Genomic DNA, 24073 nt, shown 5'->3' with positions numbered 1-24073 from the left:
CTGCTGCTGCTTGACATTTCTCTGGGGGACTGAGAAGCGCCCCAGTGATGTGTGCTGCAGCTGGGATGGAAAGCTTGAATTATGGTCATAGTACTTGAAACTTGATGGATAATGGGATAACATTTGAGATGACTGATAGCATGGAAACAAAAATGAATGGTTTATTTTAATACAGTCTTGTTGTGTAAGTTGTAATTCAGCAGAGGGAATCGCAAGTGGTTCACTTGTGTATGCCATAGCTGGGAGGAACCAAGAGGAAGGTGTGTAGGATCTCATCAGATTTTCTATAGCCTGATATCTTCAGGAATAATTGGTGCCCTTTTCTTTCTGAAAATTCAGAAAGATGGCTGCAATAAATCCCTGAGCTGCACTAATTAATGCACTTCTATGTCTCACTGCTTTTGCAGAAGCCTAAAGGTTGTTCTTTTGCAAATTAGTGATGTAGTCTTGTCAGCCACAGGTGAGCAGAGAACTTTCCACGCAGTCAAGAAGTAAAAATGAAAGTCACTTAAAGTGACTTTTTCCTGAATATATGGTATATTTTTTTTATTAAAAAACCCCCAACATATAGCAGCAAGTTATCTGCCACACACCTTTCTCCATTGAAAAACTGCAGTGATTTTGGAGAGCTGTTGCCTAGGATTTGTCAGTTGTCCTAGATCTGCATCCTGTGCCTTGCATAAACATGGATCTGAGCATTATTTGTACAAACAATACCAGAAAGTCTGTTTTAAGATGATAATTTTGTAACTATGTGGGATTACATAGAGATTTTTTTGTTTTACAGACTTGCTGCCTGGGTCTGGCACCCAATGGGTGCTGTGCATGGGCAGCCTTCACCTCACATTTGCCTTCCCCTGGCTGTTCCCAAGCTGCAGGCTTGCAAGGATGGGAAGGGACTGAATAGTGACTGTTCTCAGTCGTCACCCTGCCTTGGTCCTTGCAACATTCCATAGATTTCCTGCATGGCTTCATCAGCTTAAGGGGGCTTGCATGTGCAGCCTTTGGGCAGGACAGGGGCTGGGAGATGGAGGGTTTGGGAAGACTTGCTATTAGACAAAATGCTCTGTGGAATGATGCCCTTGTATAAATCATCTTCCCCCTTTCTTCTCCTCCATGATAGAAGAAACCACCCATCATGTGGGAGAAAGTTGTTTCCAGCAAGGTGGGCTTCAGAGTATGATTGCCAAATTCATCAGAGCCAGGAGAAGGTAAGGAAGAGCCTGCTGAGAAGCAGGCCAGGCACTGGAAAAGGGGGGGGTTGTTGATGTGAAAAAGAGGAGGCCAGGCAGAGAACAGAGGACAGGTGCGAACATGCACAGTTTGGAAGAAAATTTGGTTTTCCAGTAAGTCTAAACTATTTCTGACTGCAGGGAGAGTTTCTCTCAGCCTCCAGCTGCCTCCAGAATTAGGTGCTATTAGGGTGTTGTACTGAGAAGATCAGGCAGGGTCTGATGTGAGTGGCTGTAACTGTGCAATGGTGTGGGACTGCTGTGGGTTCTGCAGGTGCTGGAGTACCAGATCTGCCATGGAAGTTCTCCTTGAGGAGCCCATGCTCTTTCAGGGTCACTCTCTGCAACTCTCCCTTTGTGCCACTGCCCAAAGGAGCAGCCCTGCATCCAGTGGGGTGCTGCTGCTGTTTCCCCCTTGCCATGGCTGGATGGGGGGGGGGCAGAGGCAGAGCATTCACCTGCTTGAAAACTGACCTAGCCAAAACCCCCACAAAACCCAAACCCAAAATATGGTGTTCAGCGTGAGCGGTTTCCAGGGCTGCTTGTGTCGACACCAACAAAGAGCTGAGCAGGCTGCAGCATGATTTTTAACTGGCATAAGATGATCCTGAACCTCTAGCCCAAGCAGATCTGGGAATCTAAAGCCAATAGACTCGGGAATATTTCAAACAGTGAGGTACTGGGAGCAGAAGCTGCTAGTAAAAATGAATAACAACTTAATCTGGACTTTTGTTCAGTATCATAAATTTGCTAAAGCTTCTTCTGAACCTGAACCTCTGGCTGCCTCTGGAGTACCTGGGTGCCTTCAAAGTACTGAGCAGAAAGCATTTCTCAGCACCCTTTTAGATGAGAAATGCTTGCAAACCATCAGCAACATGTCCAATAGTTGGCAGGCACCAAGCGTGGATCTATTGGCTTTTCATTCACTTTTTTTTTCCTGAAAAAAATTAAGATCTGTTGAGAAAGGGTGTAATTGTTTCTGAGTCATGCATATGACTGACAGTTTCAGAGTCACCAAGATGGTGCTGGAAAAGGTCTGGCCTGAGGAACACTGTGAGTAGCCAAACTGATTTCTGAGGGGTTTGCTGCTTCGTGTTTTAGCCAGACTGCCATGGGATGGGCAGGTGCTGGAGTGGGCTTGTTCTGCAGCAGCAGACTCTCTTTGTCATCTCCTGGACAGGCTGCTGTAGGCATCAGCAGCTTCTCCAGTAATTTCTTTAGCAATTGCTTTTGAGGAACCAGCAACAATTCAGGAGGATCAGTTGATGCATTTTGTACTCATATAAAGAATGTGTTTTTTCTACCTGTTCAAAAGTACTGTCTTTTTCTGCAAGGATGTTAGCTTAAGTGATCTTTTCATCATCATGTATTTCTAATTGATTTTATTGTGGTTCTCTTAGGGCTTCACAGCATCCCCAGCTTTAACACAGTTGGTTTTATATTCATGCAACTGGTCTAGGCTTTCTATTAAGTAACACCTTAGCAAGTTTTCAGGCTTTCTTTTCATTTAGTGGTGCTAAGTTTGACTTCTCAGCATTTTTAAGAAACCTTTTTAACAATTTTGACAGAATTTATTACAGGATGATTAAACAGCAGAAACCTAATGCTTGATTGAACATGCTGAATGACATATTATTTTCCAAAATGTTCAAACTGTTAAAAATCAACCTGAGCCCCATAACCTGGCATGACCACTGTATGGGTGCCAGGTGAAGAAAACACAGATATTGTTCTTGGCATGACATGCTCAACAATTGCATTATTTAACAAGGCTGTTTCTAGATTGAGGGAATAATGATCCCAGATCACTGTGGTAATGATGGAGGTTGAGGGTTTGGGGAAGGGTAGGGGTCTTTAGTTAGGGGCTTGCAGGAGACAGGTCTCAGGCAGTAACTTTTTCTATTTGCTCCTGTTCTTTTTCAGTGCCTGTTGTCTGGCATGTTGAGTCCTAGGCATTATTTCCCAGAGCAACTCAAACCATCTTTACAAGGTTGCTTTTACATCAAGCTTACAAATAGGAGCAATAGGGAAGGCTGACCTGGTTCCTATCCATCTGTTCTTAATAAGTTTAGATTTTCCTTCCAGATGGTTTACAGCGATGTCAGAGGGCCCATTAATTGGTGTGCCCGTGTTCAGCTTAGAAATGCTTGGGAAATGTCTACACATGATATCCCCACCATTGTGGGGAGCTTTGTCTTTACCCACTCCCAAGGAGAAGTTTTATTTCAATGTGTGTTCTGTAAATAATTTTTCTTGGTCTGTATCTTCAGCTTTGGTCTCCTTACCTGTATTTTTTTTTCAGTATCATTTTCCATTGACTAAGTCCAAAGGAGGTGTTGGAAGTCACATTGGTCTCTGCTTAAACAATTTGTGCACCTTTTCATTCTTCCTTCTTGCAGGCTCTTTCTGAGTGCATTTTGCAGATAGACTTTTGCAACTTCCAATTTGTTTTTCTGTTAAAAATTCCTGTAGGTTTATGGGGCTTTTTTACTATGTTCTGTAGCATCCATCTCAAGCTGTGATCCATTCTGTTGTCCTGAAGGCCAGCTGACCTTCATTTTGTCTCTCAGCTCAAGCAAGTTCTTCTAAGAGTCTTTTTTCCTATCCTTTTTCCTGTTTGATCCTCATACAAACTGATCTCATTTTAGCAATGACAAAACCTGTGCCTTCACGTAACTTATTTGACTGAAGGTCCTCACATCTATCCTAATGTCTTAAAAAAACCCATTTTTGTGTTTATTTGTTTGTTTTGTGGGTTTTTTTGATTGGTTGGTTGGTTTGGTTTGGTTGGATTTTTTTCACTGAACAAGTCAAATTCCTTACTAACAGAATGTCCTCTGTACATTTCCTTAGTCAGAAATGTGATTAGTTTCACTGCACAAAGTTGTGGGCTACTAACTAAACCTAAACTCTGTGACAATGCTATCAAAATAGTTTTCCTATACGGATCTCCTCCACCTGCTGCTATATCTGCACAGTCTGAGTAACTCCATGATGTGTCCTGCTCAATGGTTTTTCTTTTCCTTCCCAGATCGACCTTTGGATTAGTTTTCTTTTTTTCCCCCTCAACTTTGAGTTCTACTTGTTCCTGTTAACATGTGGCATCTAGGCAGTTTCCTGAGCTGAAACATAATTAATGAGGCTCATAAGTAATGCTAAAGCTTCTTTTCATAATTGGGAAGAAAACTTGCAGGACTCTTCTCTACTAAATGCCATCAACCAACATAAAAATTAACATAATCCTCTAATGACTGTGAACTCAAGATGATTGTGAAAGCTGTTGTTCATAAAGAGAAGCAGCTCCTTGCAGTGGCACGAGGGACATGGACTGGGTAGCCAGGTGATCTATTCCTGCACCTGTGGAGGTTTTGTTGGGGAACTCAGGCAAATTCAGAAGTATTGACTTCTACAGGTGAAATATGGTTAACAACCAAATAATACTATTGTTATCTAACCAGGCTCAGGTGTCTGCTCAGTGCATATTCTGTGGGCTGGCACACTCAGAGGGCAGAAAATGGCATGCCTGGGTTTGAGCACAGGCAAAACGAAAATCCAAACCTTTTAGGACTTGTTTTCTTCCCTGAGGATTTGGAAGCTGGACAATTTTCTGGGCTGTGAAATGATGACAATAGTCCAGGAATTCCTGCAGAGTTTGGGTTTCCCTCTCAAGACTGCTGTTAAGCAAACTGCCAGAAACTGATAATCTTTTTCTTCTCCCTCCCTGTCCGTGTTCTCACTGCATGTCTTGTGCCTTGCCTCAGTGTCTCCCCACATGCATTTTGATGTATTCAGTGGCATCTCATAATTTTACTTATATCACTCATGAGAGGACCATCAGAGGCTGATGTCTGAATGTTGTTTATTTTCTTAACCAAACCAGAGCCTTTCAAAACTGCTTTAATCTGATTTTTTTTAATATATGTTGTGTGTGCATCTGTGAGGAGAGTGCTCTTTTCTATTGGGATTCCTAACAACTTACAGCAGAAGACAGTGCCAGAAAGCTCTCCTACATGCTGACAATTTGACCATTTTGAGACCTTTTTGAGAGCTGTGGTCATGTTCTCTTTTCTGGTGTGGAAGAGCTGAGGAGAAGGCAGCAAGCACCACAGACTGCCGAGATGGATGGGACTCTGGGGATGCACCAGTCCTCAACTGTGTGTGCTGTGGTGAGGAGGGAGCAGGGTCCAGGAAACAGCTTCTGGTGGGAGGTGGGGTTCAGCTGGAATGCACTGGGAAACTCCAAGTTGTAGGCAATTACCTCTGGTTAGCAAGTAAAATGCTGTTCTGCAAGTCCTTTAAGCCTTTTTTTTTTTTTTTTTAAATGATGGATAATTCCTCTCTTTTTTTTCTAGTCTCCAAATAACTGTGCTCTTGCTTTAACCTCTGCACAGTCAGAGAAGACAATTCAGGCTGACCAGACTGGCACTCTCCAGTTTCAAGCAGGTTATTGGCAGTATGAGATCAACTTCAAAGGTGAAATATCTGTTTGCTTGATGTCCAATGCAGGTGGGATGTGACTGGTGCTGCAACGCAGCGTGTCTTGTAGGGGCAAGGCTTGCAGGCCGGGACACAAGAGGAGTGAGAATCTCTTTATTGATTTTAAGTAGTCAATGCTACAGCAGCATGGAGGAGAGTGTGGGAAGAAGGGGATTCTCCTCTGAGCAGGCACAAGGACAAGTGCAGATATTGGTGCAAGGAAGGATAACAGCCCAAGCAGAAGGAGATGAAAGGAATGAGAGCTGAGGGTAGTTTTGGGAAGCCCCTGAACATGGCTGCAGGACTGACTGTGCCAGGTCTCTTGATCTTTTGGTCTGGATATCTCCAAGAAGCGAAGTGCTCCTTGAAACAGGGCAAAACGATCTGTTCTTCAGCTGTCAGACAGCTGTACGTTCAGAGTCATTGCGAGTGACACTGAAAGTGGAGATGGAACAGGATAAAAGGGCAATACAGACTAAGCATACCCCAAAAAGAAGGTGACCCGAATTTCCCTGCGTTGCCGCAGCCCCTGCCAGAGCCCAGTTCCTGTCCCTAGGTGGCGGTGCCCGCCCGATCCAGGAGCCCCCGCCCGGAGGAGCCAGCCCAGCTCCGGAGCCCTGGGGCGGGCGCGCCTGAGGGCGAGCGGGGCGGCACCGCACTCGCCCAGCGCTGACTGACAGCAGGGCAGGGTTTGCAGGGTCCTGTCCTTCATGGGCGTCTGCACCGCAGCCAGGTCAGTGCCCCCTCCCCAGAAAGTCACGGTTTCATCGTGGCTCTTGAGCACGAGGTACTGATTAGTGCGGAGTGGGACCCACATCAGGCAGAGCTTGATGAGGATGTGAGAGGCAGGGAGTGCTGCAGAGTGCACCGGAGGGCTGCAGAGTTACTGCAAATGCTTTTGGCACTGCCAGAACCTCAGTCATTGCCCGTGTTCATCGTCCTGCACTATCTGTCCATCACTGACGCCCGCTCCGTGGGCAGGAGGGAAAGCTACCCGATGGTGCTGGATGGGCACAACCACTGGGCTGAATATGGAAAGCAAGTGAACATTTCCCTCTCATGCCCAGCACCCAACACCAGTCTCTCCCTTCCTGCTCTTCTTACCCCAAAGTGTAGGACAGACTGTATCATATCAGGACAAGAGGTGTACCAGAGCCCGCCCCTATCACTGGATGACAAAGATCCCCAAACAAAATTAGAAACTCAAGGCAGACTTGTAGCGATACTTTTCCAAACTGCTCTGCCTGCCTTCAGCAAATTTTGGCTTGGAGATCTCCTGCACCAGAGTTGGTATCTATATATGTAATAACCCTGGATGTGTTTTTCTTTCAGTAATTATTCCATAATTTCTTAAATCTGTAGAAAATTTTAGCTTCCACAACATCTTGTAGCAAATATTCCCACAGCTGAATGGGATATTGCTTGAGGGAGGCTCTCCTTTGTCTTGCTTTGAACTTAGCACCTGCTAGCTTTGTTTAATAAAAGGGATGCAGATATTCTCCCAGTGCTTTCTTCATCACTTCACACGTTTTTGCATTTTTTTCTCATTTTCCTCAATGCTCCCAGGAAACTCAGCTCTGAAAACAGGCTGCCTTTACAGATGGCTTGGGAATTTGTTGAAAACTCATTTTAATGTGAAAGTTCTGGTATGTGAGAAGAGCTCACTTCCTGCATACTTCTGCTGAAAAACAAATCCCAGAAAATCACCTGCTTTTCCCATCAAAACCATCAAATCTGGAGCCATCCCCATCTATAAACTCACTTGGAAATAACTCCAGAGCCTGGATTTGCACCTTCTTCTTCTGAGGAGCCTCTACTCTGCCTCTGAGGGCAGTCAGAGGAGGGTGAAGGGCATCAGGGAGCAAGGAGGGTGGCACTGCACAAGGGCGGTGAAGGGAGGTGACATGCACGCGTAATCAGATGGCACTGCAGTCGCCAGCAGTCCTTAGTGGGGGACACAGAGAGAAGAGATGGGCATAAGAGAGACCCTCCAACCTGCTGTGCTCCAGGGACTGGCAAAGGGTGTGCAGTGACAGGACAAGGGGTGGCAGCTTTAAACTGAAAGAGGGTAAGCTTAAATGAGATATTAGGAAGAGATTCTTTACTGTGAGGGTGGGGAGGCACTGGAATAGGATGCCCAGGGAAACTGTGGATGCTCCATCCCTGGAAGTGTTCAAGGCCAGATTGAACAGAGCTTTGGGCAGTCTGTGGAAGGTGTTCCTGTCCATGGCAGGAGGGTTAGAACTAGATGATCTTTAAGGTCCCTTCCAACCCAAACTATTCTGTGATTCTACAATTCCAGGAAACACATCAGAGAGACCCTGATGCAGCTCAGACATGAGTCCATGATCTGACAGGTTTAGATCACTGGCCTTTCCCCATAACTTGTATAGATGCTAAATCCAACCTGTCTGTGACACACTGCCAATTGCTAACAAATATCTCTCTGCTTTGTCCAGAACAAGGTGCTGTCCCTATAACTTCTGCAGATGTGGTGCCATGCTTTCAGATTCACCTGTGCACTTTTGAATTTCAAGTTGCTTCACAGAAATACGTGCTAGACTTCAAAGGTAAAAAATCTGTGTACTTACCTCTTGACATACTTATGGGACAACTGCCATGCAGCTTCTTTTCCAAAATGCCATTGAAAATCCTTTTCTGCTTGAATGTGAAAGCAGTGAGGGAACATTTCATGGAGTACGGGCAGCCTCTATTAACACTGGAAGAGGAGAAGGGGAAGGAAGTGAAACATAAAATAAAGAGAATGGAAGCAGTTTTCGTGAACTAATCAAAATTGGTGGCTCTGGTCTGAGTAGAGACTTTTTAAAGTAGTGTCTCTGTCCCCTTGATATTATGATATACTGAGCTAAGATTGTAAATATGGGAACCTTCCTTATATATTTGCCATTAGGAAATAAAGGGCTGAAATAAGGATACAAGTATGTTGAAGAGTATGATACTGGATAATTCATGATCGATGTGGTGTCCCTCTTGTGCACACACATTGTGGGTGGTTGTTGCGTGCATTGTAATTTGACTTCCTATATGAATTCATTTTATCCTGGTGCACAGTGAGCATGACATGCTGGTGACTCTGCTTTTCCTTGGGTGTGACTATCCCAAGCAGAAGCCCTCTCCCCTACCCCCCACCCCAAACTGCTGTGACCATTGCCTTCGGGGAGAGGAACAGGGAAGGAAAAAGGTCAGGGGCATAATAGCTTAAGCCAATGATGAACTGTATTTGAGTTTCTCTGGTACATATGCATCCTGGGCAGAGCTTAAAAATAAATTGTGTGCAGTGATGGTCGCTCATGATATCTTATATTTAAAGGAGGCTGTAAGCTGTGGAAGGGAGCCTCGATTAAAATGTTAAAAAGCATGTACCTCATTCATGTCTAGAGGAGGTGGTGTGCATTGCCCTATAGTACCTTCCAAAGCTAATCCAAGGGAGCAAGAGGTAGGTAGGATGTCTCCTCAGGTCTGGGGCTGGAAGAAGTGCATGGCTTCTTTGGTGGCCTTGTTCAGCAGCTGGAAAAAGAAGTTTATTCAGGGCAAGTGAGCTGTAAGCAGACCAGGGAATCAGTGCTCAGACAGTGGCCAAGCACTGCCTTGGCAGCTCCTTCTGGCTTGTATCTTCCCATAGCTCCGCTCCATTACTGTGCTTTTGTGAGTGAGTGTGTATTCTTCTCCTTTCATCTTCCCTGGTGACACAGCTGAGCCTGAGTCATCCAGCATAATCCAGGCACGTCACTGCATGGGAGCTGGTGGATCTGGCATTCGCCGGAGAGGCTGCCAGGCTCCTGAGGCCTCTGCAGGCTCTGGGCTTCCCCAGCCTCTGAAGCATCATCTGATGCTGCTGTCTGGTGGGCAGCACCAGCTGCCAGGTTGTGAGGAGAGGCAGGAATTTTCCTGAGCAGCTCTGGCAAGCAGCAGCACAATGAGAGCACCTGGGATGGGGATTGAAATATGAGGTGCTATGTCACATCAGTGGAAAACAGAAAAGATGTAGTGTGAGTAAGGCAGAGTCTAGAGGCCTGGAGAAGGACTCTGCAGTTCAGAGAGGCCTGGTTTTGTAATAGGCATCACACCACTATAAATGGATCAAAATGTTTGCTCTGTATCACCACTTGGAGTGAGGCAAAGTTAAAAAGATGTCCATAAACCTCCCCATATCTTTCACAGGCAGCACTTCAGGTGACTGTGAGTGTTTTCCCTGTGCTTATCATCACAAGATCAGAGAGGAGATGGTCTCTTCTTTCAACACCACAAGAAGAGCTTGTGCTGGTTGGAAGTCAGGTCAGCAACTCTGTAAGGCTTGGTGGCTTTGGTGACAGATTCTGTGTGAAGGGAAGAAAACATGAAGTTGGGATACTCAGCTCCTCAGGCAATCACTACAGCATGAAAAGGCTGCACAGATACCTCCTTACCGACGGCAAAATGCCTGAAGCAGAAGCAGCAGAGAGCAGAGGAGGGGCTGGATGTAGGAGCAGCACACGAGGCTAATCCCACTGTGTTTCACAGTGACATCTGCTCTCCTGGGCAGCATTCCCAGGAAACAAAAACCTCCTTTCTCATTCATAGTGCATTTATCTTCTCTTTCAAAAAATGGTCCAGAGACACCTGAATCCTCATTCTGTGATAAAAATCTGCAGAAGTCCTAGCACTGCAGTAAGTGGCAGTAAGTAAAAGAACAAGAAAAGGTATGGGGTGTTATGCTCATTATTTTCTTGACTGTGGAAAATAATGTCTGTTTATTGAGTCCTCTCCTGCTTCAGAGTGACTCATTGATCTGCTGATGTAGACTGGGTGCAGGTAGGCTGGGTGGTGGGTTTGACAGCGTTGGCAGGCTGTCACTGTGGCAGGCATGCTGCGAAGGGGAGTGCACTGAGGAGACATCCCAGCGGCCTGGGGACTGCCAGGACAGCTTCCCACTTTCTGCTGATGACAAGTTACATGGCTGGGGTTGTTCAAAAAAGTTTGATGGAGATGGAAAAACACCATAATGGGATTTCTACAGTTGTGTTTTATATTCTTCTATTAAGGCTGGTATGGTGACAAGGTGGAAGAGCAGGTCCAACTGAGGCATGCATAGCCATAGAGCCTGGAGAAGACACAATTTTGGTTTGCCACACAGCCTGCTAGCGAGCTGGGAAGATGGGGAAATAAGGCTGACATCCTGGATGCTGTAGCCTAGAGCAGGAGGAAGAGTGGGACTGGAAAAGCAGAGATATCAGTTAGAGGGAATTTGTGCAGTGTTGCTGGAACAGGGATGCGTGGAGTCTTATAACAGTCAAGAAAAATAAAAGAGAAGAAAATGAATGTTCTGGTGGGAGCAAAAGCAGATGTTGGTAATCTGTTGTGGTTTAGGTGATCTTTTCCTGCTCTGATTCCTCTCCCAGTTCAGGAAAGGGATAGTTTTAATAATTTCTTAGGGTCTCAACACACATTGTGTGAACAATTTGTACCACAATAATTTTTTTTTTTTTTTTGGCCCGAAGAGGCTGGTATGGCCTGGTTGTGGTAAGGAGATGTAATGCAGGGATCATGGTTGAAGAGCTGTTGGTAATTTCTTTAGACAGGTCTAGGTTATGATATTATTAGGCATATTTATAGGCATGTGGCCAAGGAAGGAGAAGCTAACATTTTGCTGAAAGGCCAGTGTGGTGCATCTTGCTTCAGAGCTTCACTATAACAATGGACATTTGCTTCCAGCTTGCATTAGTAAGAGAGAGCAATTTATATAGAATACAAAGACAGAAGTTTTCTGAGGCAGTCCCTGAAACATGACCAGGAGACTCTCTTGTGGAAATAAATCCCTTGTGTTTGTTAATCTTGGTCAAAATTGTTTCAAACAGTCAATCAGATGCTCCTTCACATACATCATTTTTCCTTCAGACTGGGACCATCCAGCACTGCCTGAAATAGGATATGAGGTAAATAAATATCTCTTCACACCTTCTCATCAGATTGGGAAAGGTTGTAGTCTGTAACAGCTTGCATCAGGTAAATCTAAAATACATGCCTGAGTCCAGGAATTGGTTTTATTCGTTTGCAAACGTGTTACTCCAAAATGTGCAGCTACAAGAGGGACAAGGATGGCTGAGCAGAAGAGCTTTGTAGGGGACACAGTTTTGTCCATTCACACCACGGTACTGTGTATCAAAATGGCCAGTGCACAGAAATGTTGGTTTATCCCTTGTGCCTTTAGTTTGACCTAAATGACAGCCGATGATCTGATCTGGAGGTTGAGCCTCAGCGCTCACTATTCACGGGACTGTTTCTCTAAAAATCTGTCATGCTCTTGAATTTCAAATCAAAGCATGAGCTTTGGGAGACCATCAACTCATTTAGTATTGCTATAATTAGGTTAGGTCTTGTGTGTTTTTGAAACATCAGGCAGAGTGATTATAAATAAAGTTGCTTTGATGACTCACTACAGAAACACCAGGGCTTGTCTGTGAGGATGAATCAGTGCACAAGGAAGATAAATGTGCACTTGATATAGAACAACAGTTTCACCTTCTCTTTTCCAGTTGGACACCTGTTCTGAAATCCCAGTGCTTTGCTTCAGCTTGCTTAGGATTGCAGATGTTCTCTGTGTAGAAGAAATGTGCTCCTCTGAGTCCAATAGTTCCTTTGTATTAATGGACAAGCTCTCAGGGGAGGACTTTAGAGCATGCTGGGACAGGAGGGAGTGTGAGGGAAGGACCATGAACAAGTGAGAGAGGGCTCTGAAAAATCCCAGGCCATGATGGCACCCCCAGTGGGTGTTGGTGAGGTCCTTTGGGAGTGACCAGGGAGGTGTAACCAAAAGTGTTGTAACCCCTTGGTCTGCTTTGCATGAACTTTTTTTCCAGCCAGTAGCAAATAGAGGCAAATTGAAAACCTACTTCAGCAGACAAGGATCGCAGAATCCACAGGGTCTGGAGGACTCGAAGCCTGACACTTTGGCAACATTTCCAGCTGTTTGTATCCACTTTACTTCATTCCCCTGGGTGGCAGTGGAGCAATTCAGATACTGGCTGGGTCCCCATCCCGTTCTTGCAGTGTGTGGGTGGTTCCCCCTTGGCAGAAGGCAAACCCTCTTCCGCGCAGCCCCAGATCCCAGGCGCATTCCTCAGGAGCCGACCACTCCGATTCTCTGATTTATGATGGAAAAATAACCAAATCCAAAAGTGGGAGGGGAAATGAGGAAAAGGGGTTGGGGCCCTGTGGAATTAGATCTGGGTTTATAGAAAATTTATGTTTTAATTAGGAAAGCCCAGCAACTGAAAAGATATTTATTATAATGATGGCTATTATAAACCTGGGGTTTATACTTGGGATGCATTCAAATTTTGTTTTGTAAGTCTGATTTTATATAAGACATTTTTAAAACTATCAGATTCTATGACCTTTTTTAGGAAAAAAAACAGCAAACCACTTTAAGTTGTACATACCCTCCCTGTTGGTAGAACAACATGAGTTGGGGGAATGTTTTCTTTACTGTTTGGCTTCTTGCAACTGTAATGCTCTCATTCACAATGGAGAAGGCCAGAATTTTTTTTTTCCTGAAATCTGAGAGGTTGATTAACCACAGCCAGAGGAGTGAGTGGACTGTTTCCCCAGGGTATGGAAGACCTACATTTAATCCCATCCTTGAACGGAACCTGAAGTTCCCTGTTTTGGGTGCCTCCCACTACCATTTCACAAATGGAGAGAGAACAGGATAGGATCACTTGGGCTCAAGGGTAGTAACCAGAGATGCCAGTCCAGATCTGAAGTTTTCCAAGGAAAAACAGCACCAAAACAGAATGTTCCTGGAAAAAAAAGAAGTGGTTCCAGTTGGCATGAGCATTTTCTACAAATTCAGAAAAAGCATTTAGTCAAAACCCTGGTGGATTGATTCTTTGTTTTGTAGGTATAATGTGTAGTTTTATACATTTTCTTGTGTCAAACCTGATCACAGTTGAACAGAGTATGAGAAATTAGGAGACAGGTTTGATTTAAAGGCCAGTGATGGGATAGGTATAACTGGTTAAATGAATTTTACCCCTCTCATAGAGAGAGGAACTGAAAATGTTTCAATACATCCAAACAAATGACCCCTTCAGTTCTTCTCTGAGGACATGTATACTGGATTTTCAGAAAATGTGGTCTGCTTGTTGGCCAGTGTTTTGTCAGAAAAACTGTGGTCTGAGGCCAAAACATAGAGTGTTATTTCTATTGTTACTTAGAGTTCAGGGCTGCAGAAGAGCATGAGAGAGCAATGTTTGACCGTGATCTAGTTTCTTTATCCCTGGATGAGATGTGACTTGCATCTAGCATATTTTTTAAATTCTCTTCTTCCACATCAAGACAATCTTGTATTTCTGCATTAGGTTCTGTTATCCTAGCAAAGTTTCTTTTAAGTATATCTGAAGCACAACATTTTCCTGTAGGTAGAAAGAGTACATGGAAAAGAGAAGCCCGGGCTGGAGGTGAATGAGTGTCTCCTGTTCCGCAGTACGAATCCATCTGATATGCCTGCTGCCTGTAAGCAGAATTTCAGCTGAAGGATCTCTGTGAGGCTCATGGGAGTGTATGGAAAGGGTACAAGGACATGGACTGTGTCTGCATCAGAATTCTTGGGGAGGTTTCCAGGGTGCAGGGAAAATGCTGTGCTTCCTACTCTGTGGGTTTGATCCTACCTATTTAGATTTTTTATAAGCAGTAAAGCAACAAAAATCAATGATGAAAGCTGCTAGATCAGCCCCATGTGTTGATACCTTAAAACAAACTCAAGCAGAAACACTTGGCAAGGGAGCTACCTGGGAAGGAAGGAGAAGAAGGTGCTTGTTGAGGAGTTGGCTGCCAAAATGCTGGTAATGGATATTTGTTACTTTGGTTATGCATTTTCTTACCCATGTTTTTTAATGATTCCCAGGAAGCTGCTTTTCTAGAGATGCCACTTGTTCTCATTGATGCTGTCCCTCCAGCACAGACCACCACAGCACATTTGTAAGTGAAGTTCTTGTTGGAGATTTTGTTCAGGGAAACCACAACTACCATTGCCTTCCAACCAGACCTGAGATTTCAGACATTTGAACTGCTTTGTAAATAATGAAAAAGAAATCCTCCCATCTTTGTCATTTTTGAGAAGCACCAGATTTACCTGGCATACATCTTGGAGGATATGCATTCATCCTGATAAAGATGATGTCAGAGGTAACAATGTCTCACCTGGAAATAACACTTCAAGGTTCACCTTTTTTGAACTCTGTGTTGCATATAAGAACCTCATATCTGACATTCAGCTATACTGCAGCTGTTTCACTCACAGGAAGGAAACTACAAATATGACTTATGGAATGGCTGAGTCCACTCTGAGAGTTGTTTTCCTTCTAAACAGGCTGGTAGCAGTTAAATCATAATAAATAATACAACCATTGCAGTGTGGCGATGATTTGGATACAAGTGCAATATAGATTTAAATGTGCATTGTGGTTAATTTCTGAAACTAATTGCTTCCATGTAAAGTACAGTACACAAGTAGATGTTTTTTAGGACATACTTGGGGAAATGAATATAGAAATGGGGAAAATGGAGCATAAAAAGCATGTTTGAGGGGTGACTCTCTGGAGTTGTTTTTCCATGGAGAGAAGATCATCAGCATTTTGTCAGTGTAAGAAAAATAGACAATAGACTCTGAGCTGTTTTTGTCCTGTGGTTTGGCTGCTTTGAATTTTGTGGCGAGAAAAGGCTTTCAGATCATATCCTAAAGGACTGTTACATCATGTTCCCTAATTTCTCTGCTGGTCCCATTTGGTTATCTTGCAATAAGAATCATAAGGGCTTTAATTCAGATGGAAAACAAAATATTCCTGGATAACGAAGAAGCAAATGACTCATTGATCTTCCTCAGCTTGCCTTGGTTATTGATTTTGTCCTGGAGCCAGAATGATGAGACCCATCTTCACATAACCCTTCTATGAGAACAGGTAGATGCCACAGCCTGTACTGCAGTCCAGTCGTGCCACAAATCAAAACCACAGTCATTTCCTGCTCTTCTAGAAAGAGTGAAGTTGTTATTTTGCCAGTGTCTTCCTGAACTGCAGGCTGGGCTGAGATCTCACTTTAAAGTGCTCACACAACCTCCCTCCCAAAACCTGAAGGCTGAGTACGAAAGCTTCCTTGGATTCACAGCGGGATGTTGTGGTGGATTTCTCTCTGGTGCTGCCACGCAGGTGTGCAGCAGCCTGCTGTGTGCCTGGCCCTCCCATGTAGAGGGCAGTATTTGGATGTTAAACTGGGTCTGCTGGGGAGCAGTGGTGGTGCCATTGCAGGCAGCTGTTGCTCAGTTTTTGCTCACGGTGAGGGAAGAGCAAGTAATTTAGGACTGAGGTGACAGCGAGCTCTCCTGTGCTTGCCTGAGGGTCAGTCATGGGCCAGCTGGAAGCAGCTCCCTTCGGTTCTGCCCTGGCGCCAGCCCTTACACTCAGCCATTCCCCATGTGCCGCCCTGGCCCCTGTGGGTGTGGGAGCACTTCAGGAGACCCATAAAGGGGCCAGGGGTGCAAGGCACCATGGCTGCTTTGAGTCATGTTCATTTTGCTGGGAATGAGGTCTCCCACTCTTGCCCAAAGCTGAGTTTGGGGTCATAATGTTGGAAACACCTGAGTGTTGGTGGCCCCCATCCTGCCCAGCCACTGAGAAACACTGTGAGGAGGAGTTCTGCAGTCTCTGCCAGTGGGAAACCCTGGGAATGTAGGAAAATGATACTAGAAAACATCATGGGAAGCCCATAACTAACACTGGGGATGGAGTTTGCTTTGTTCCCTGATTGCTCTCGGGACTTCTCACCCTGTTTTTCTGTGTGAAGTCTGCCAGTTCTTCTGGTGACACTGTCCCAGACCAGACCTTCCCTGGGCTTAGGTCAAGAAAAGCAGGAGTATTGCAGCTGCTGAAGTTGAATCCCCACCATACCATGACACCAGCAGTGAGGAAGACCATTGCGAGCTGAGTAATGGCACACAGCAGTGTCCCAGCAGGGCTGTGGAGCCAGTTCCTGCAGCAGTGAGTGGTGAGACACGGGGGCTCTGTGAGGGGTGGCTGCTGGCACGGCCACCTCCTTGCCACCCTGCAGGCTGACACTGGTGGTGGCTGTTTTGAATTACCCTGCTGCTGCTTGACATTTCTCTGGGGGACTGAGAAGCGCCCCAGTGATGTGTGCTGCAGCTGGGATGGATGAGAGACTGTTCTGCCATCTGAACTTTCAGCTCTTTTCATATTTTCTGTAGGAAATCCCCAAAGTAAATTAGCCCCTGGACTGGACTGTTGCATTTGGTTTAATTCCACTGTCTTATATTTCTGAGGGGAATTGGGGGATTTCATCAGAAACTGAAGGTTTTTGTCATGCAAACTAGTGAGCTCATCAGCAGCTTCGTGGACATAATGGATGTGGATCTTGTTTGCCATTTCTAAGCACAGGCCTTTTGAAATCAGGAGGTAAAGGTGAATTCCAGTTGTTGATAAAATTGTTCTTTTAACTTTCCAGTTATCAGCATGCCAAATCCAAATCTGTTCTTGCTCCTCTAACCCACCTGTCCTGCTAGGTGGTGTTGGGGTTTGCTGGGGTGTTGGTGCTTTGTGTTGCACTGTTATCAAATCTCATGTTCCTCCCCCTGAGGTGCTCCTGTCTGTTTGGATAGCCAACATTTCACTTCTGTGCAGTGACAGCCTGAAGAGCCCATTTCACTGATCGAGTAGTTTCTGACCAAGGGCTGGAGGTGCACGAGTCTGGGTATCTGAGATGGACTCGTGCCATTACTGGGTACAAATATTTTCTCTGCAATGCAGAACACTCCTAAGGGATTTTAGTTAACTGCTTCCTGTGGCTGACTGCACACACACACACACACACACACACACACACACGAGTCTGGTGTTATGTTTTGTATGGAAGTCACTTTCTGGATTCCCCGTTTAACAAAAACACTCTGCTTTGACAGGCTCCTAACAGAGCAAACACTGTTAGTGAAAGCACATACATGCAAACAACTCCTTCCTTCCAGCTCTGTTTTTAAACCTTGTAACTCCAAATCCAGCCACCTAATTTCATGTTTTTCTGAAGCTGAGGAGGGAGATGACTGTAATTCAATTTCACAAAATGCTATTGGGCAGAACATTTTGTATTTTTGAATGTGCAAACTCTTCTTTGCTAGTGAAGTGCTGGAGGACTGAATGTAATATCTTGCTATTTGCATCTTCCTTGCTGTCTGGCAAGCTTTCACATGAGGGGTATCACACTATCACACCATTAGAGCACACTGTCCCTACATGGTCGAGTCCCAAAGGGGCTATTATAAATTTACTGTTATATATTGATTCAATTATTGTGTCACAAAGGTAAGAAGTGACTTCTGTTTTTTGTGGTGGAGAAGGAAGTGAAGGAGATAGACTTTGACCATTACTGGGGAATGAATACCTGCTGGGCATAGATGGCACAGCTGGCTGCACTATATTTACTGGAAGAGGATTTTGTGTCTGACAAGTAGATAAGATGTTGTTTAACCACCAGGAAAGTCCCATGTATCTTTAAAATGATTACTTATTTACCCACCCCACAAATAACTGTGTCCCTATACACAAAGAAATGACTGTGATAAATGTAACTGTTTTCACTGCATGGGATTTATAACGCTCATGGGAAAAAATTGCTTTTGGTTCCTGCAGGTCTAGGTAAGCTTTCTGTAGGTTTAGGTAAGGTTCATAGAAAATGCTCTGGTTTAGTATTGGGGTGTGTCATAGGTTAGCAAGTAATGAGTATTTTGGACCAAACCACTACAGGGTTATATCATGGTGCCCCTTTTCTGGCACCAAGTATAGCTTGGAAGTTCAAAAAAGACCTTAGAACAATTAAAATTCCCTTTGAAATATTTATGGGGGAAAAAAAAAAAAAAGAGAAGAAAAGAAAAGTACTTAAGGAACCAGAACGCAAAGCAGAAAGAGAAAGAAATCCAGTGGCTTTTATGTCGATTTCAGGATCCCCTTTTCACACTTTGAATTGTCTCAATTTTTTTTTGTAAAACATGCCTCCATCCCAAAGCTATACCATCAACAGTCCTCCAGTCACTTTTTATAGTGAAGTGGCAGTCAGAACAAGATTAAGGTAGTTTAATATTATCCCTTTTCAATTTAATTACTATTCATTATCAAATACTCTGTTGTTGCTGCAGAGAATTGCAGCTCTGGTCCACATTTTTCTCTTGGATGGAGTTAACTGTTCAGGGTGAAATTAAGCTGCATCAGTTGAGTTCTGTACTTTAGACTAAAACATGAAAGAGCAACACTAAATCCCCTCAAACCTCTGCTCTCTCAAAATTGCTAGCAGGTTAGAAAGCTGACTCAAATGTTGGGTTTGACCCAGAAAGCTGACTCAGGTGGAATTGCTGAAGGTCAAAGCCCTTGCCAGGATGCCACCTGCATGAACAGCACCAATTAGATGTTCTGTCTTGTGTGAATTACTCAACTCATTTGCTGGTATTAAAATGTAGGTGTTGAGATGGCTATCACTGATGCCACCAGTGTGGAAAGTTCTTTGAATATAAAGGCTGGATATGCAAAATTGAAATTTACAGCAGCAAATTTTAGATTTTCAGCAACCCTCCCTAGTTTTCAGGAAATAAGGAATCAAGTTTTTAAAGCTGAAATTGAATAGAAGCAAAGCTCTCATGAAGCAGCCAGAAGCATTTATTTCTGTGCTTCCTTGACACTTATTATTTACAGCTGGTCCCCTCCAAAGCACCTTGGAGACAGCAGATACCTAAATGTGAGCTGGACCCTGAGGTCTGAGGTACTTCAAGCACATTCATTAATATGTCATTGTGGCTGTTCTAAATGAGTTTGCTTTGCCATCAGATACTGCAACATGAGCACAAAGCACTGCCTATTTTCAGAAGGTACAGGGTGTGTAAAGACAAGCACCTAAGATAAGATAAGCAAGACAATCTAAATGTCAATATTTAGAAAATGCATCTCCATCAAATACACCAAAATAATATTGTTCTTTGAAGTGCACCCCTCAGTCTCTACTGTCGTTCAGTTGGTTCATTGCTCAGAAATCCTTGGATATTGCATAGACCAGAGGCTGAGATTCAACTGATCATTGCACAGAAAGGAGTGCAGGGTCTAAATAAATCTCAAATGCTTTTAATATACCAAGGACCTAATCATGCTTAGTTTCCCTTGGTATGTACATGAGATTTTCTTTCTCATCCTGCTGGTTCCAGTAAGCCTCTCTGTTCTTGGTTCTCTGCACGCTGTTTATTTCTCGTATAGGTTACAAATGTGTTGTCTTTACACAACTTTTACTGCATCATAGCTATTATCAAAAGGAAAGGGAAGGATATTTCAACACACACTAAAATAAGTATTGGGTTTTTTTCAAATTTGAACATATTGCAAGGACACTGCAATTTACTAAATTACTATGAATTAACTCTAAACAATTTTTATTTGAATAAATTCTGGAACTACTTTAGTTTTATAGTAGCATACTATGAACGCTAAATACATAAGCATGTAAAATTTTTCAGCCTTGACAGGACAACCCTTTTAGCTGAAGAAATTGATCATTCAATTTTTGATTTTTTCCCCAAGGATTTTCTCACCAAGGATTTAACAACATACAGACCTTAATAAATGACAGAGACAAACATCTGTCCTTAAATAGCAGCAATTTCTTCTGCCAATAAAATTGGTTTTCTTCCCCTGCACTGAGCCATGAGTTGGCAACACAAGGGCTGGGTGAGCAGAAGACAGCACACAGAGAGACCCCCATTTATTTAGACTGGGGATTACCATCTGGTTTTCTGCTCCTGCTACAAAATGACTCCTAATAATAGTGGGGGGAGCGGGGGGTGGTGTGTGCTCAAAACACAGAAAGAACACAACGCCCTTTCTCTAGCTGAGCAGGTCTTGTAATTTTTTTTTTTTAACAGTATTTTAAAATACTCAATCCCTTTTTAGGAGGATGTATGTTCTTTGCCTCTTTAATTGCTCTTATTTTGCAAAGTTGAGTGAGAAGAAGTCCTATGGCTTAGGTCACACTCATCTGGATATTATTTCCTAATGGTTCTGACAAACAAATTAGTGAGTGCCCCCCTAGAAAGAATTAACGAGGATTCCCAGTTCACTATACATTTATTGAAATAATGGCTGCGTTTGGTTTGGGTTTCTTAGTTTGGCCAAGGCCTTCAAAAGTGATACTACTGATCTGAATTTTGTGTGCCACTGAAATGATGGCTCTGGCCACTTCACTTGCCATTTGCCTCAGCTGCTTAGCAACTGTGACAATGGCCCATTGGATCGTCAGTGTCTCTGAAGGGTTTTGAAAACTTCGTGGTTCATGCCTGCTGGCCACTTTAGTACCTGCTTGTCTTTCTAGTTGCAGCGTCCTTTAAAAGTAAACAAGAGGTTATCTTTGTGTTTCAAAAAGCCTAGCCTGTAGTGCACCTAGTCTGTCTTCCACAGGCATGTTTTGGATTTTAGTATCTCAGCACAGTGCTCTTCCTTTTATTTTAACTCCTCTCTAATCTCTAGAATAGGGCACTTTCTTATCTCTTGTCCTCCCTCCCTTCCACTCACCATGGTTTTATTTTCTCTATTTTCTGACCATTAAAAATATTAATTTTAGATTTTTAGATTAATTCTAAGACTTTGTATGCAATGATAGGTACTTTTCTTTCTAAACAGTTTTGAGTAAACTGATAGGTATGCGTATGATGTGAATGTTAGTACATATCAACACAAACTTTTCTCCAAATGAAGCCTGACTTGCAGTTTTTTAGTGAAAAATACATTTCCTGATACGCTGTTAGGATTTTACATTTCTATGTGAATGAACCTGAGAGTACATGAGAACTTAGGATAAATCCTGAGATACAGGCATAAGTCAGATCCTATTTCCTTTAAAGCCTAGAAGGGGTGGATTAATATCCCAACATGAGTAAGGGGGCTTTGACATACTTGGCCTGGTTTGGGAAACAGAGAGTTTCTGCTTATAGCTCAGGATCATCAAAAGCTTATTTTCCACCCAGGGCCTCCTTGCGCTCCTTCATCTTTCCCAGAGAATGGTGAGGGAAGAAATTTGCATTTGTAACTGTGGACCAGCTCTCACAATGCAGCCACATCATCTAATTTTCTTGATCAGAGCCTGAGCCAAACCCATTGCTCTCTCCCTCAATGGAGCAGGAGCTTTGTTTGCTGCCATCCCTATCCATAGGAGTCTGATAGTAGCAACAGTTTTCTGGGGAAAACTCTGTGGTGCAAGCAGGGCTTTCCCAAAGGAAACAAGGCTGCCCAGCCATGATGTGTGGAGCTGGGTGCAGAGAACCAACCCTTCAGGCCTGGGGGCTGTTTTAATGAAATAGCCAAGGAGGGCATACAGAAAACACCTTCCTCAGTGCTTCTTTCTGTACAAGCCCCCCCACTACCTCCCCAGGGCTGACATCCTGGAAGTAGCAGAAGAGTACACCAAGGGCTTGTCCTGCTGTTGTGTGTTTTATAGGAAAAGAAGGGTAAAACAAACCAGACAACAATAATTGCAAAATATCTCTGCTCAGAAATGAGACAAACTGTCAGAGAGCTCTTATGCAAAAGAAAAAAAAAAAGAAAAAAAATTCTGGAGATTCAGCTGTCCCACATAAACAGCTTCCTTTCAAAGTCAGAGTCTAGGGCAAACAGGCACACATTCATGTTCATTCTGCTCCTTGCTTCTCTTGCCCAGCAGGCTTTAGATATCAAATATGTGCCCCCCCCCCCATCAGTGTTAGCATCTTTTCTGTCATAGCCACCACCAAATAGTGCAAGGTTGAAATTTAGCAGAATTTAGCACAATCTGTTTGGTTTGAGTAATTAATTAATCTTCCCCAGTTCTGTCTTTCCATGCAGGAGGAAAGGAATTTAAGGTTATCAGAAGTTGATGCTTGCTAGAACACAAGGTGCCCTCTGACAAGCAGGACTTCAGCTCCATTAAACATCCCCACGCCCTCAGAACAGAAAACTCAATGTTCTGTATTCTTATGGCTTGGAACAAGCAAATATTTCCTCACAAGCAAATATTTCCTCACAAGCAAATATTTCCTCCTGTACATTTCTAAAGAGATCTCTCTTGCACAACATCACTATGCATTCAGGCAGTTCACTCTAATTATCACTTTGTAACATTTTGCATCTGCTTCTGTTAAGTTGCTGGAGTTGCTAGTATGTTTTCTTGAGTTGTTTTGTTTTTAAACAATTTGTTTCTGTCTGTCTGTCAACAGCTGCACTCTTCATTTTATGCATTTTGTGTACACTCATTTTCTACAGTGTGTCTTGATACTGCAGCTCAGCTCCAAACTGGATCACACAGAAATCCTTTGACAGGCTGTCCTTTAGGCTTGCAGGTCATCCCTAATTTCAGGTTTTCTTCCAGACTCATGGAATTTGTTCTTGAATAACAAATAATACAATTTAAGCCCTCACAGAAGTGTAACAACTGCCAATGGAACTTTTACAGGGTTTTCTCAGTGTGCCAAAGAGCTCTCCAGCCTCAGCCAGGACCAGGCTGGAACACGAGGGTGAGATGTTTAAATCCCTGGAGTTAGCTGGTGTCACCTGCTCCATCAAGGTGGGGGTCATTCTCTTCTCACAGGTAATAAGCAACAGCACCACAGGAAATGACCACAAGTTGCACCAGGGGAGGTTTAAATTGGATATTAGGAAAAATTTTTTCACAGAAAGGGTAGTCAAGCACTGCAACAGGCTGCCCAGGGAAATGGTGGAGTCACCATCCCTGGAGGCATTTAAGACTTGTGTAGATGTGGCACTTGGGGACATGGTTTAGTGTGAACTTGGCACTGCTGGTTTAACAGTTGGACTCAGTGGTCTCAGAGGTTGTTTCCAACCTTACTGATTCTGTTGTGGATTCCATCCCATTTGTAGTAAAATAATGGAAGTACAAAAAAACCACAGAATAAAAGTATAGTGCTTTAAAAAGTTTATTATAAGTTTATTTTTATAGTTCCAAATTAAATACATTTTCAATGAAATGTTTCAATCATTTTTAAAAATAACAGAGTTGTATCCAATGGAAAGACTGTTGTCTAATATATCTCTAAGGCAATATCTCTTGAAAAGCCTACTGCAAAATTTCTGATGTTCCTGTTCATAGATCTTGTCCCGATTTCTTTCTTTCTATGATCGATCAGTGCATTTTCTTAAGTGTGAATTTGTTAGATTTAGTGGGTTCTTTCCTTTCTAAATTGTACCAGTAATAATTTCAGATGGTGCTGCATTGCCACAAACCTGGGCAGACTTGCATCCAGTAACAGTGGCGTGCTGAGACTGGTTGAGGTGCTCAAATGG

The 24073-nt window shown here is 43.5% G+C and overlaps 1 long non-coding RNA gene across 2 annotated transcripts; it reads left to right on the top strand.

Moving 5' to 3' along the window:
* Positions 1-3114: 3114 nt before the first annotated feature.
* Positions 3115-15323, top strand: LOC125325555. 2 transcript variants are annotated; one of them, XR_007203385.1, is made up of 5 exons: positions 3115-5705; positions 7275-8278; positions 9891-10004; positions 14129-14222; positions 14614-15323. It is a non-coding gene; the product is annotated as an uncharacterized LOC125325555 (long non-coding RNA). The 2 variants fall into 2 exon arrangements; XR_007203384.1 differs by lacking the exon at positions 3115-5705 and having other exon boundaries at positions 6132-8278.
* Positions 15324-24073: the final 8750 nt, after the last annotated feature.

Source organism: Corvus hawaiiensis, chromosome 4 (genome assembly GCF_020740725.1).
Source record: "Corvus hawaiiensis isolate bCorHaw1 chromosome 4, bCorHaw1.pri.cur, whole genome shotgun sequence".
Classification (NCBI taxonomy): Eukaryota; Metazoa; Chordata; class Aves; order Passeriformes; family Corvidae; genus Corvus; species Corvus hawaiiensis.
Note: the sequence above shows the minus strand (reverse complement) of the source record. Positions and strands in the feature narration are given on the sequence as shown.